The sequence below is a fragment of the Bubalus kerabau genome, chromosome 3 (assembly GCF_029407905.1).
Source record: "Bubalus kerabau isolate K-KA32 ecotype Philippines breed swamp buffalo chromosome 3, PCC_UOA_SB_1v2, whole genome shotgun sequence".
NCBI lineage: Eukaryota > Metazoa > Chordata > Mammalia > Artiodactyla > Bovidae > Bubalus > Bubalus kerabau.
In genome coordinates this window covers 15,108,941-15,121,215 of record NC_073626.1, presented here as the reverse complement: position 1 = coordinate 15,121,215, position 12,275 = coordinate 15,108,941, and the positions used below count along the sequence as shown (strand labels likewise).

General features: G+C 38.8%; 1 protein-coding gene across 20 annotated transcripts in view; it reads right to left on the bottom strand.

Moving 5' to 3' along the window:
- Positions 1–12,275, bottom strand: part of CDKAL1 (CDK5 regulatory subunit associated protein 1 like 1) — a 777,071-nt gene that overhangs the window by 587,200 nt on the left and 177,596 nt on the right. The window lies entirely within an intron of this gene.

The window sequence follows — 12,275 nt, the reverse complement described above, 5'->3', positions numbered from 1 at the left end:
AAACTTCAGTTTAATTAAAACATGTATCTTCACACAGAGCTTCAAGGAAAATAGCATAATACGACAACCTACAAAAAAGGACTTGCTGGTATTAAGAAGATCTACTCCAAATTTGATGCTTTATTATTTTAACACTGAAACCCCTTTTAATGAATTTCTACCATGTGCTGAGTACTCTGCTCAGGTCCATGGAATACAAAATCAAATAACGGCTCCTGCTCCAGACACCAGTGACTAAAGATTTCCCAGGGTGCCATGGGAACACAGAGGGAAGACATTAATAATAAAATATGTCTGAGTAATCCAGCAATGCTTAGAGGGAACCAAAGGTGACTCTTGAGGGATAAACAGGATTAAGATAGGAGACGCCCACTAAGGGGATTCAAAAGAGTGGCTCGAGTTTGGAAGGAAAATGAAAACAAGTAAGCTAGAGGAAGGAGAGCAAGACAAGTAAGAATAGGTCATAAGCTAATATTTTTTTCTACATTTAAAATTCTCAAAATCATTATTGTTCTACTACAAAACAGAAATATTAAAGATAAATAAAGTAATTCATAACACCTTCCATTTCCACTCCTCAAATGAACTCACTCATAATGGTTTGGTGAGTAGATACCAATTGTTAAACATTTATGCATAGTTCTGTTCCGTAGTGGTTTTCCCCCCCCTTACAAATTATGAGATAGGTGACAGATAAAGTAATAAAACTGCTCCTTGATTTTTTTTTCTAGACATCATCAATACACCTAGATCTACTTCATTCATTTTACTAGTGCCTATTATCCTATGTATGGATATAACATAATGCAGAAAGCGAAGAGCAACTAGAGCCTCTTGATGAGGGTGAAAAAGGAGAGTGAAAAAGCTGGCTTAAAAGTCAACATTCAAAAAACGAAGATCATGGCATCTGGTCTCATCACTTTGTAGCTGACAGATGATGGAAAAGTGGAAACAGTAACAGATTTCATTCCCATGGGCTCCAAAATCACTGCAGACAGTGACTACAGCCGTGAAATTAAAAGACACTTGCTCCTTGGAAGAAAAGTTATGACAAACCTAGACAGCGTACTAAAAACCAGAGACATCACTTCTCTGACAAAGGTCTGTATAATCAAAGCTATGGTTTTTGCAGTAGTCATGTATGGATGTGAGAGTTGGACCATAAAGAAGGCTCAGTGCTGAAGAACTGATGCTTTCAAACTGTGGTGCTAGAGAAGACTCTTCGGAATCCCTTGGACAGCAAGGAAATCAAACCAGTGAATTCTAAAGGCAAAAAACCCAAAATGTTCATTGGAAGGACTGATGCTAAAGCTGAGGCTCCGAATACTGTGGCTACCTGATGTGAAGAGTCGACTCATTGGAAAAAACCTTGAGGCTGGGCAAGATAAAGGGTAAGAAGACAAGGGGGCAACAGAGGATGAGATGATTGGATGGCATCAGTGACTCGACGGACATGAGCTTGAGCAAACTCAGGGAGACAGTGAAGGACAAAGAAGCGTGGCGTGCTGCCATCCATGGGGTCGCAGAGAGTCAGACATGGTTTAGCAACTGAACAACAGCAACAATTCACACATTCCCCTACTGATGAACATTTCTGTTATTCTTAATCTTTCATTATTACACAAAAACGTCATAATAAACTCAACCGAAACAAGAAGAACCTTTAAAAACACTTTATTAAATCTCTTTGAAACATTCTTTTGGCCTCAGTGCCTTACAGGAAATAAGGCAAGACATGTGAGAACACACTGAATCCAGCTCCACCTGTGATCATTCCGCCCAGCACGATGGAGGTGGTAACAGTAATTGCTGGGAGATTGTCAAAGGCAAAGTAAATCTCAAAGTTAGAGCTTCACTCCTCAACAAACCTACCTAACTGGAGATGGATGTCCACCTAGAACCACTGGAACCATTAAGCTTGGCTATAAAAGAAATCCACATGGCTTCTTTATATCAATAGAATGTGATCAAAGCTAAGATAGCAGAGAGTTCAAAAAGAAAGAAGTAGCCAACAGTGTCAAATGCTTCAGAGATAACTAGTAACATAAAGACTGAAGTGAGTATGCCTGATTTAACAGTAAGGGGGTCAATCAACTCAGGAGAAACAGTTCATTAATCATGAGTCATAAGAAAATGGTGACAGCTAATTTAGATGATGTTTACTAAAAGCAAAGTAGGAAAAAAGAGAAAGAGGACTTCTGTAGCTAAAAAAAAAATTGAGTATACATGTGTTAGTGTATTAATTCTTTCTTTCCTTTTTTAAAATATACACGCTAAGTAGAGAAGGGCCATAGAGAAAAAAGAACTGGAGAGAGAAGAAATAATTAATAAAGCTAGGTCCTTCAGGAGGTAGAGAGAGTAAGATCCAAAACACCAGTAGAGACACAAGCCCAGAATGGGAGAGGGGCCAAGTCATCCTGTTCTGAAATAGGGGATTAGGAGGGAAGCATGAAAACAGATGCTATTATTCTTGTAGAAGCCACAGAATACTAAGCAAGATTCCCATCTGTTGGCCTCAATTTCCTACATGAAATAGAAGTTCATCTGCTATGACAGAGAAAGAATATTGTTAAATAAGAACACAGTGGATGTTTAAAATATGTGTTAAAAGGTTTAGTACCTTTTAAAAGAAGTAAAGACTAGAAATACATGAAAATTGCTAAAGTACTGAGATACCATGAACTTTAACAGTGACTCCTTGTATAGGTGTCATTTTTCCCAGGGCCCAGCAGTTCTTCTGCAGGAACTGAAGAGTTAAATAAACTGATCCAAGGTTTGCTCATTCTATCACTCATTCATTCGCTCATCATTTATTGAACATCTAACAGATATGATGAACAATGACTCTGAGCAAACTCAGTGAAGGAGAGGGAAGCCTGGCATGCTGCGGTTCATGGGGTTGCAGACAACTTAGTGACTGAACAACAACATATGTGAGGAAGGGTCAAAAGGCTGAGGAAGCAGCATGGAGAGATTTATAGGATGGACATGAAGGATACATAAAAAAGGAAATTAACTATGCATGTTGGATAAGATGATACTTCAAGTACAGGTTGGAGACCAGAGCCAGGAAGGAGAAACAAAGTGGCTGGGCATTGGGGAAAGCAAAGAAAGAAGGGGAGGATGGGTAAGAGGGAGAGAGGACAGAGAGAGAGAAAGAAGAAAAAGAGAACAGGAGGTGATAATAGAGGACAGGTATAAGCATTTAGCATTTTTGAAGAATGGCAAGATCGTGTCATGAGAACAATTTGCTGAAAAAGGATAAAAGTGATAACGACTGGAGCTGAGAAGTAAGGAAGGTTAGAATGTTGACAAGACATTCCATATGGACAATCAGATTGCCCACGATATTAGAAACACGGGTACGACAAGGAAGAAAGAGTTGGTGAAATTTCCCAGCCAGTGTAGGTGAACAACCGACACATCAGTTGAGGATGGAGGCAGCATAAAAGAAGTACAATATGAAATATTTCAATGATGGAATCAAAACAAAAATGCTTTCTTATGCACTTGGAGACATAGCAGTTCAAACAAGGTACTGCACCCAATTTCACAGCTCATGGACTGAGTAAGAAGCAGGATCTCTAGAGAAGAGTCAGAATAGCATGTGGAAGGAACAGCTGAAAAGTTGGAGGTAAGCTAAAACTGTAAAATGTAGAAGAAAACACAGCCATAAAGCTAAATGAACTGTGTATAAGACAATGGTTTCTTACTATTACATCAAAAGTATGAGTGATGAAAGGAAAAAGACAAACTGAACATGAAAATTAAAACCTCTTGGTTCATCAAAAGACACTACCCAGAAAATAACAAAACAACATAGAAAATGGAAGAAAATTTTTGTAAATCATATACCTGAGAAGAGACTTGAATCTAAACTATATAAGGCACTATTCCAACACAGTAAAAAGATGAATAAGCCACTTAAAAATGGGCAAAAGATCTGAATAGACACTTCTGCAAAAAGATATACATGTGGCCAATAAGCACGTGAAAAGATGTTCAACATCATTAGCCAACCAAAGAATGCAAATCAAAACCACAACGGAGGAAGTGGAAAGTTATTGTTTAAAATGCACAGATTTTCAAAGATTTAGAAAGATGAAAACGTTCTGGAGATGGATGGTGGTGATGGTTACACAGAGGAGTGAACGCACTTACCACCACTCTACTACACACTTAAAATTGGTTAAGACAGTAAATTTTATGTTATATATATTTTATCATAATGAAATACTACTTCATACTCAATGGGATGGCTATAATCAAAAAGACAGACAGTAACAAGTGTGGGCAAGGATATGGAGAAATTGGAACCCTCATCACATGCTGCTAGTGGGAATGTAATAAAATCATGTTGCTGCTTTGGAAACCGGTCTAGGAGATCCTCAAACCACTAAAGAGTATGATCCAGCAATTCCAATCCTAGGTGGATGCCCAAAAGGAATGAAAACATTGTCCACACAAAAAACCTGTACACAGTCACAGCATTATTCACAATATGCAAAAGGGAGAAACAACCCAACTCCCAGTTTCTGATGAACAGATAAATAAAATCTGGTATTATACATACAACAAAGTATCATTAAACCATAAAGGGGAATGAAGTATTAATAATGTTAAAAACATTATGCTAAAGGAAAGAGGCCAGAGGAAAAAAAAAAAAACATTGTCTGATTCCATGCAAATGAAATAACCATAACAAGAAAAACTTGAGAGCCAAAGTAGATGAGTGATTGCCTACGATGGGTGGGTAAAAAACGGGAGAGGCACTGCTAAGGAGTATTGTGTTTCTTTTTGAAGTGATGAAAATATTTTAAAAACTGATTGTGGTGATGGTCACATCACTCTGTGAATATACTAAAAACCATGGAATTGCACACTTTAAATGGAAGAATAGTACAGTGTTTGAACTGTATCTTTAAAAAAGTGTTGTCTGTATCTTTAAGGAAAAGGTCGGGATGGGGGGGCGGGGAGCATTTGGTTACAAAATGCAGGGGAGAAGTTCATTAAATGCTTTAAAGAGAATATTGTGTCATTTCCATTTCTAGTAAGGAGGTTACTGGAGGAAGCAGTGGGAGAAAAAAAGAAAGAAGAGGAGCCAGTGAAGAAAGAGAAGAGTCAGGGGAGGAGGAATTAAGTCGAAGAAGGAAAGGTCAGGAGGCAAAAAGCACAGGGTGGGCGGCAGGGAGAGAAGAAAAAACAATCATGAATGAAAACAAACTCAAGATTCACATATAATAATGAAGAATATATTGAATTCATTCTGGGGAGAAAAAGAAAGCTGTTCTTAATTAATACTATAAATTGTAGCCTTGAATACACAAGAGCTTAGTCTCAGGCATATAATTCAAATAAAATAAATAAAACAGTATCTTGTGTCCTTCAGGCACTTCGTTATAAATATACAGGGGGAAAAAAGACATGCAGTATGTTCTATTACTGACTCCATATGTTCTTGACAATGAAGAAAAGAGTTGGTGAATAAACAATTCATAAATAACATTAATGAGTCATTCTGCTCCAGAACTTTTAAAAGAAACCCATAAAAATATTTTTTCAGCTATTATGAACTACTCCAAATTTATAACGCAACATATATTCAAGAAATAAACCTATACAAAGTTACCCAAAGCAAATAAAAGAGCTAGTCTGTTTCCTAATTCTTTCGAGCAGTGCTCTCCAACAGACCTTTCTACAATGAGAGAAATGTTTACACGCGGGGCTGTCCAACATGGCAGCCACTAGTCACATGTAGTTACTGCCTGCTTGAAACATGGCTAACTGTGACTGAGGAACTGAATTTTAATTTTAATTAATTTATAAACACACCTGTGGTTATTGGCAACTGGAGTATGGCTAACACAGCCACCCGGTTTGCCTTGATAAAGGCAGCCCCAGGAAACTAACACACACCTCAAACACAATTTTGCCAACCAGGCTAAAATAAAAGCACAGACCAGGAAGAGGTTGAAACCGTCCTGCAGAGATACAGCTTTAGTATGTGCATGAAGTATCCTTTTTTCTCAACAACCAGCAACTGATAAATAGATAAGTTCAGTTCAGTTCAGTCGCTCAGTCGTGTCAGACTCTTTGCGACCCCATGAATCGCAGCACACCAGGCCTCCCTGTCCATCACCAACTCCCGGGGTTCACCCAAACTCACGTCCATCAAGTCGGTGATGCCATCCAGCCATCTCATGCTCTGTGCTCCCCTTCTCCTCCTGCCCTCAATCCCTCCCAGCATCAGGGTCTTTTCCAATGAGTCAACTCTTCACATGAGGTGGCCAAAGTACTGGAGTTTCAGCTTTAGCATCAGTCCTTCCAAAGAACACCCAGGACTGAGCTCCTTTAGGATGGACTGGTTGGATCTCCTTGCAGTCCAAGGGACTCTCAAGACTCTTCTCCAACACCACAGTTTAAAAGCATCAATTCTTCGGTGCTCAGCTGTCTTTATAGTCCAACTTTCACACCCATACATGACCACTGGAAAAACCATGGCCTTGACTAGACGGACCTTTGTTGGCAAAGTAATGTCTCTGCTTTTGAATATGCTATCTAGGTTGGTCATAACTTTCCTTCCAAGGAGTAAGCGTCTTTTAATTTCATGGCTGCAGTCACCATCTGCAGTGATTTTGGAGCCCAGAAAAATAAAGTCTGACACTGTTTCCACTGTTTCCCCATCTATTTCCCATGAAGTGATGGGACCAGATGCCATGATCTTCGTTTTCTGAATGTTGAGCTTTAAGCCAACTTTTTCACTCTCCTCTTTCATCAAGAGGCTTTTTAGTTCCTCTTCACTTTCTGCCATAAGTGTGGTGTCATCTGCATATCTGAGGTTATTGATATTTCTCCTGGCAATCTTGATTCCAGCTTGTGTTTCTTCCAGTCCAGTGTTTCTCATGATGTACTCTGCATATAAGTTAAATAAGCAGGGTGACAATATACAGCCTTGACACACTCCTTTTTCTATTTGGAACCAGTCTGTTGTTCCATGTCCAGTTCTAACTGTTGCTTCCTGACCTGCATTTAATTTCTCAAGAGGCAGGTCAGGTGATCTGGTATTCCCATCTCTTTCAGAATTTTCCACAGTTTATTGTGATCCACACAGTCAAAGGCTTTCGCATAGTCAATAAAGCTTAATGACTAGTAATAATGAGCAATTACCTTGCCCCAGGCTCTGTACTAACATGCCACATGCACCATCACTTTTAACCCTCACAACATCTCTCGGCAGTAGATACTTACTGCTATTTCCTAAGCTGAGGGAACACAGGCATGAAGGTATCCTGCTAAATTCTTAACCAAGTAGTCTTGAAAAGACCCTGATGCTGGGAAAGACTGAAGGCAGGAGGAGAAGGGGACGACAGAGGATGAGATGGTTGGATGGCATCACTGACCCGATGGACATGAGTCTGAGCAAGCTCCAGGAGTGGGTGAGGGACAGGGAAGCCGGGTGTGCTACAGTGCATGGGGTTGCAGAGTCGGACACAACTGAGCGACTGAACTGAACTGAGTCTCAGTAAATCTTATCTAGAAACAGCACAGAGGGGGCAGGTTTCTCGAATTTCCCTTTTCCTTTATATGTAGACCTCATTATTTAATAATCACAAAATGCTATCCAACTGAACTTGGGACTTTCAAGTGAACGCAGGCAACAACTATCCCCCCAAATGCTCATCCACAAATCACCTCTGCTGTGCATGCGTTCACTCGACATGTATCTATTAAGCACCAACCAAGGACTATGACTGTTCTAGGAACCTGGGAACTAATGGCGAAAAACACCAAGTCCCTGCTTCTGGTTGGGGGAGATAAACAGCTAAACAATGGAACATGTTCATTTCTATCATGACAGATGCTATGAAGAAAGCAAAATGTGGGAGTGACTGGAGGAGGAGAGGGCAGTTTTTTACAGTGGTCCAGGCCAACCTCTGGACAGGCAGTATCAATGCTGCAACCTGAGCCATAGGCCAGAAACACCAGCGTGAACCTCCAGGGGGAAGATCACACACAGAAGAAGAGAGACGGAAGCCATGGTAAATGGGGGGCGCCATGGTAGGTAATGGAGTAAGATAATTAGAGGAGGGAGCCTATGGAATGAATACCTTGCAGCTCATGCTGTGCCGGTCAGATTTTATTCTACCCACTGAAGGAAGTCACTGAAGGATTAACAGAACAATCTCAATAGCATCGCTCAGGCTAATACTATCAAAAATGTGTAAAAACTACTCTTCATCCATATTTCTCTATTACTTGATGTGGGTCTTTTTATACCTGCATGAATCTGGCTGGGGTTTCACTATCTCTTGATTTTATCCCAAGACACTTCAGATCCTTTCAGGAGTAACAAAGGTTATACACTATAGATACACATCAACACAGATACAGAGGCTCTCTCTCATTAGCACTCTTAACCCTGCCTGTACATAAATAAACTAGGACAATCTGTGTTTCATTCTAATTAAGCAATATCAGACCAAAACTTTGAAAGCACCTAAAAATTCTATCAACCTTTGAAAAGAAAAAAAAAAAAATGCTTTTCTTTTTCTGTGAAGAACTATACTATAAAAAGCCTTTTCCGTTAAGTGTATATTCAGATTTTTCACTCTTACCATAATGGGAGTTTGATCCAATAATCAACATTTGACAGGTTAAAATTCAATACTGACTTCATGGTTAAAAATAAAGATTTTTCTCTCAAAAATTATTTTTCTTTAAACCGTTAAGGAAAGTCCCTATCTCTATAAATGCTATTGGAAGAGAACTCAATTTCCAAATCTCTTAAATTTGGGGAAGTCCAGAGTAGTCACTAGTTAACTCTACTGGAGTAAAGTTTCTTGAATTCACAAGCCCCTGAACAAGTTTGCTCATGAATTACACAAAAGAGCATTTGACGCTACATGTGGTTTAACTTAAAAAAAAAAAAAAAAAAACCAACCAACTCTCTCATCTGCCAGTACATGATCTCCTTTCATCTCTTCATTGAGAAAAATTATTCCCCAGTGGTAGAAATAGCCCTTTCATCAAAAGTTATGTGACAACACATTCCACACACTACTGAAATCATACTTTCTACCTGAATGGTACCAGTGAGTGATGAACACTGAGTAAGAGATAAAAATTACTAAGTGAAAGATGAAGCCAGGCTAGATGGCTGCCAGCAAAATGGGGATCAGTACCAGGAACTTTTCGCTCTTAAATCTAATTAAAATGCCTATAAAACTTCCTGGTGGGGAGAGGGAGAAACCTTAAGCAGCTAAGCAACACACTAAACTCAATTATATAAAGAAACATTCCTTAGTACATTAGAATATTATGGCCATATTAAATAAAGTACTATTAGAATTAAAACAAACATATACATCAGGGATATAAATCATCAATAAATAATTTCCATGTAGTGGGCAGAATAATAGCCTCTCAAAAATGTTCCAGTCATGACCCATAGCACAGGAGAGTATGTTACCTTCCAAAGCAAACTTTAATCATGACTTTGCAGGCATGATTAAAGACCTTAAGATGATGAGATTAACCTGGATTAGGCAAAGAGGCCCAAAGTCCTGTGAGTCCTTAAAAGCTAACAATCTTTCCCATCTCAGGAGATGAGAGGCGATGCTAGAGGAAGGTGCAGAGAGAAAGACAGCATTGCTGGCCGTAATGATGGAAGAAGGGCCCACAAGTCAAGGAATGTGGTGCCTCTAAAAGTTGGAGAGACCAAGGAAGAAGACCGCCCCACCAGAGACTCCAGGAAAGAATGCAACCCTATCAACACCTTGAGTTTAGCTCAGCAAAACCCAAGTCCAACTCATCTCCAGAAGCTTAAGATAATAAATGTGTTATTTTAAGCAACCATGTTTATGGTAATTTGTTAAGCAACATAAAAAACTCGTACATTAATTAAGAAACAAACATGATAAGAGTTAGCATCAAAGAAGGAAAAGACATTTTAAAAATAAATGCTGCTGGTAAAACTGAGAACAATATGGAAAAACATAAATGCATACTTGATATTTAACAAATATCCACTCAACAAATATTTACTGAGCCAGGCACTGTACTAAGTACAGAAAATAATGTAAAATATGTAAAGCTGTAAAGTAAGAGCAAAAAAAAATCCCTGGCTTTCTGGAGCTTGTAAGTCTTCACCATGGTAAACTGCAAACAGAGTGAAGAGTTGAACAAATCCCTTCCATTCTTTTAAAAAAAAAAAGGTGGGGGGGCGGCGGGGAGGTTAAAAGAGAAAAATATATATATTTTATCAGACCTATTCCTAGATCCTAGAAACATAAATTTTAAGTTTTGAAACCACAGGAGATATTACCCACTCATTCCCTTCTCCCTCAAATTCCAAGCTTCCACGATATCAATATTTTAAAAGGCAATAAAAAATAGTGATTAAAAGACACACACACATTTTCCCCCATGTTAAAATAAGTTGATTCCCTGCTGTTGAGTTGTAGGAGTCCTTGATATATTCTGGATATAAACCCTTTAGGAGATATATGTTTTGGAAATACTTTCTCCAGTTCGTGGCTTATCTTTTCATCTTAACAGTATCTTTGAAAAGTCCAATTTATTCATTTCTCTTCCTTCCTGTCCTAAAAAACAGTGCTCTGTGTGTGTGTGTGTGTGTCCATGTCCTATCTAAGAAACACTTTCCTAACTCAAGATCACCAAAAGAGAAGGTGATTAAAAAAAAAAAAAATTCAAACGCTCTATTAAAGATATATGGATAGCAAATAATCACAAAAAATATGGTCAGTATCACTAGCCAACAGAGAAAAGCAAATTAAAACCACAATGAGATACTATTAATACTAATCTACTACTACAACTGCTACAATTAAACTGGCAGTACCAAGCTCTGGTCAAGAGGTGAAGCAACTGAACTGCTGGTAGAAATGCAAGACAGCACAGCTGTTTTGGAAAATAATTTGGCAGTTTTTAAAAGGCTGAGCAAATGCTAACTACATGACCAACCAGTATCATTCCAAGGTATTCACCCAAGAGAACGCAAACACATACAGACTGTGCACACGTGTTTACAGGACCTTTATTCTTCATGGCCCCAAACTGCAAACAACACAACTTTCCATCAACTAGCCGAATGGACAAACTGTGGTCCATCCATATAGTGAAATAACTCCATACAATAACAAGTAAAAAACTATTAACCACAACATGTATGAACACTGAATGAATTATGCTAAGTGAAAAAACAAAGTAACACATACAGAGGCAAAGCCTATACTATCGCACTTGACAAATACGGAGGGTTTTATATATATATAGAAGATCTATGGAAATGCTATTGAAAAAGTCTGTTGGCACTATTTTTCCTCCAGCATTTGCTCACTTCCTATCTCTGTGTCACATTGTGGTAATCCTCACCATATTTTCAACTCTTTCATTATTATATTTGTTATGGTGATCTGAGATAAGTGACCTTTAATGTCACTCCTGTAATTATTTTGGGGTACCATGAACTGTGCCCACATAAGACAGCAAACTTAACTGACTACTGAAATGACAAAAAAGGCTTTAGAATATTATATAAACTTAGTTGATAAAGCAGCAGCAGGATCTGACAGAACTGACTCATTTTGAGAGTTCTTCTTATAGGCAAAATGCTATCAAATAGCATTGCAGGCCACAGAGAAATCATTCATGGAAAGGAGAGTCAATCAAGGAGGCAAACTTCAATGCTGCCTTATTTTAAGAAATTGCCACAGCCACCCCAGCCTTCAGCCACCACCACCCTGATTAGTCAGCAGCCATCAACACTGAGGTTAAGACCCTCCACTCCCCAAAAGATTACAACTCACTGAAGACTCAGATCACAGCATTTTTAGCAATAAAGCATTTAAAATTAAGGTATGAATATATTTTTTAGACACAGTGCTACTGCACACTTAAGAGACTATGGTGGTGGTGGTTTAGTCACTAAGTCGTGTCCGACTCTTGCAACCCCATGGACTAGAGCCTGCCAGGTTCCTCTGTCCATGGGATTCTCCAGGCAAGAATACCAGAGTGGGTTGCCATTTCCTTCTCCAGGGCATCTTCCCAACCCAGGAATCGAACCCAGGTCTCCTGCATTGCAGGCAGATTCTTTACCAACTGAGCTACAAGGGACTATAATATGGTATAAACATAACATTTATATGCATTTGAAAAGCAAAAAAGAAATCATGTGACGTGCTTTATTGTGATGTTTGCCTTACTGGAGTGGTCTAGAATCAAACCCACTATATCTCTGAGGTATGCTTATAATT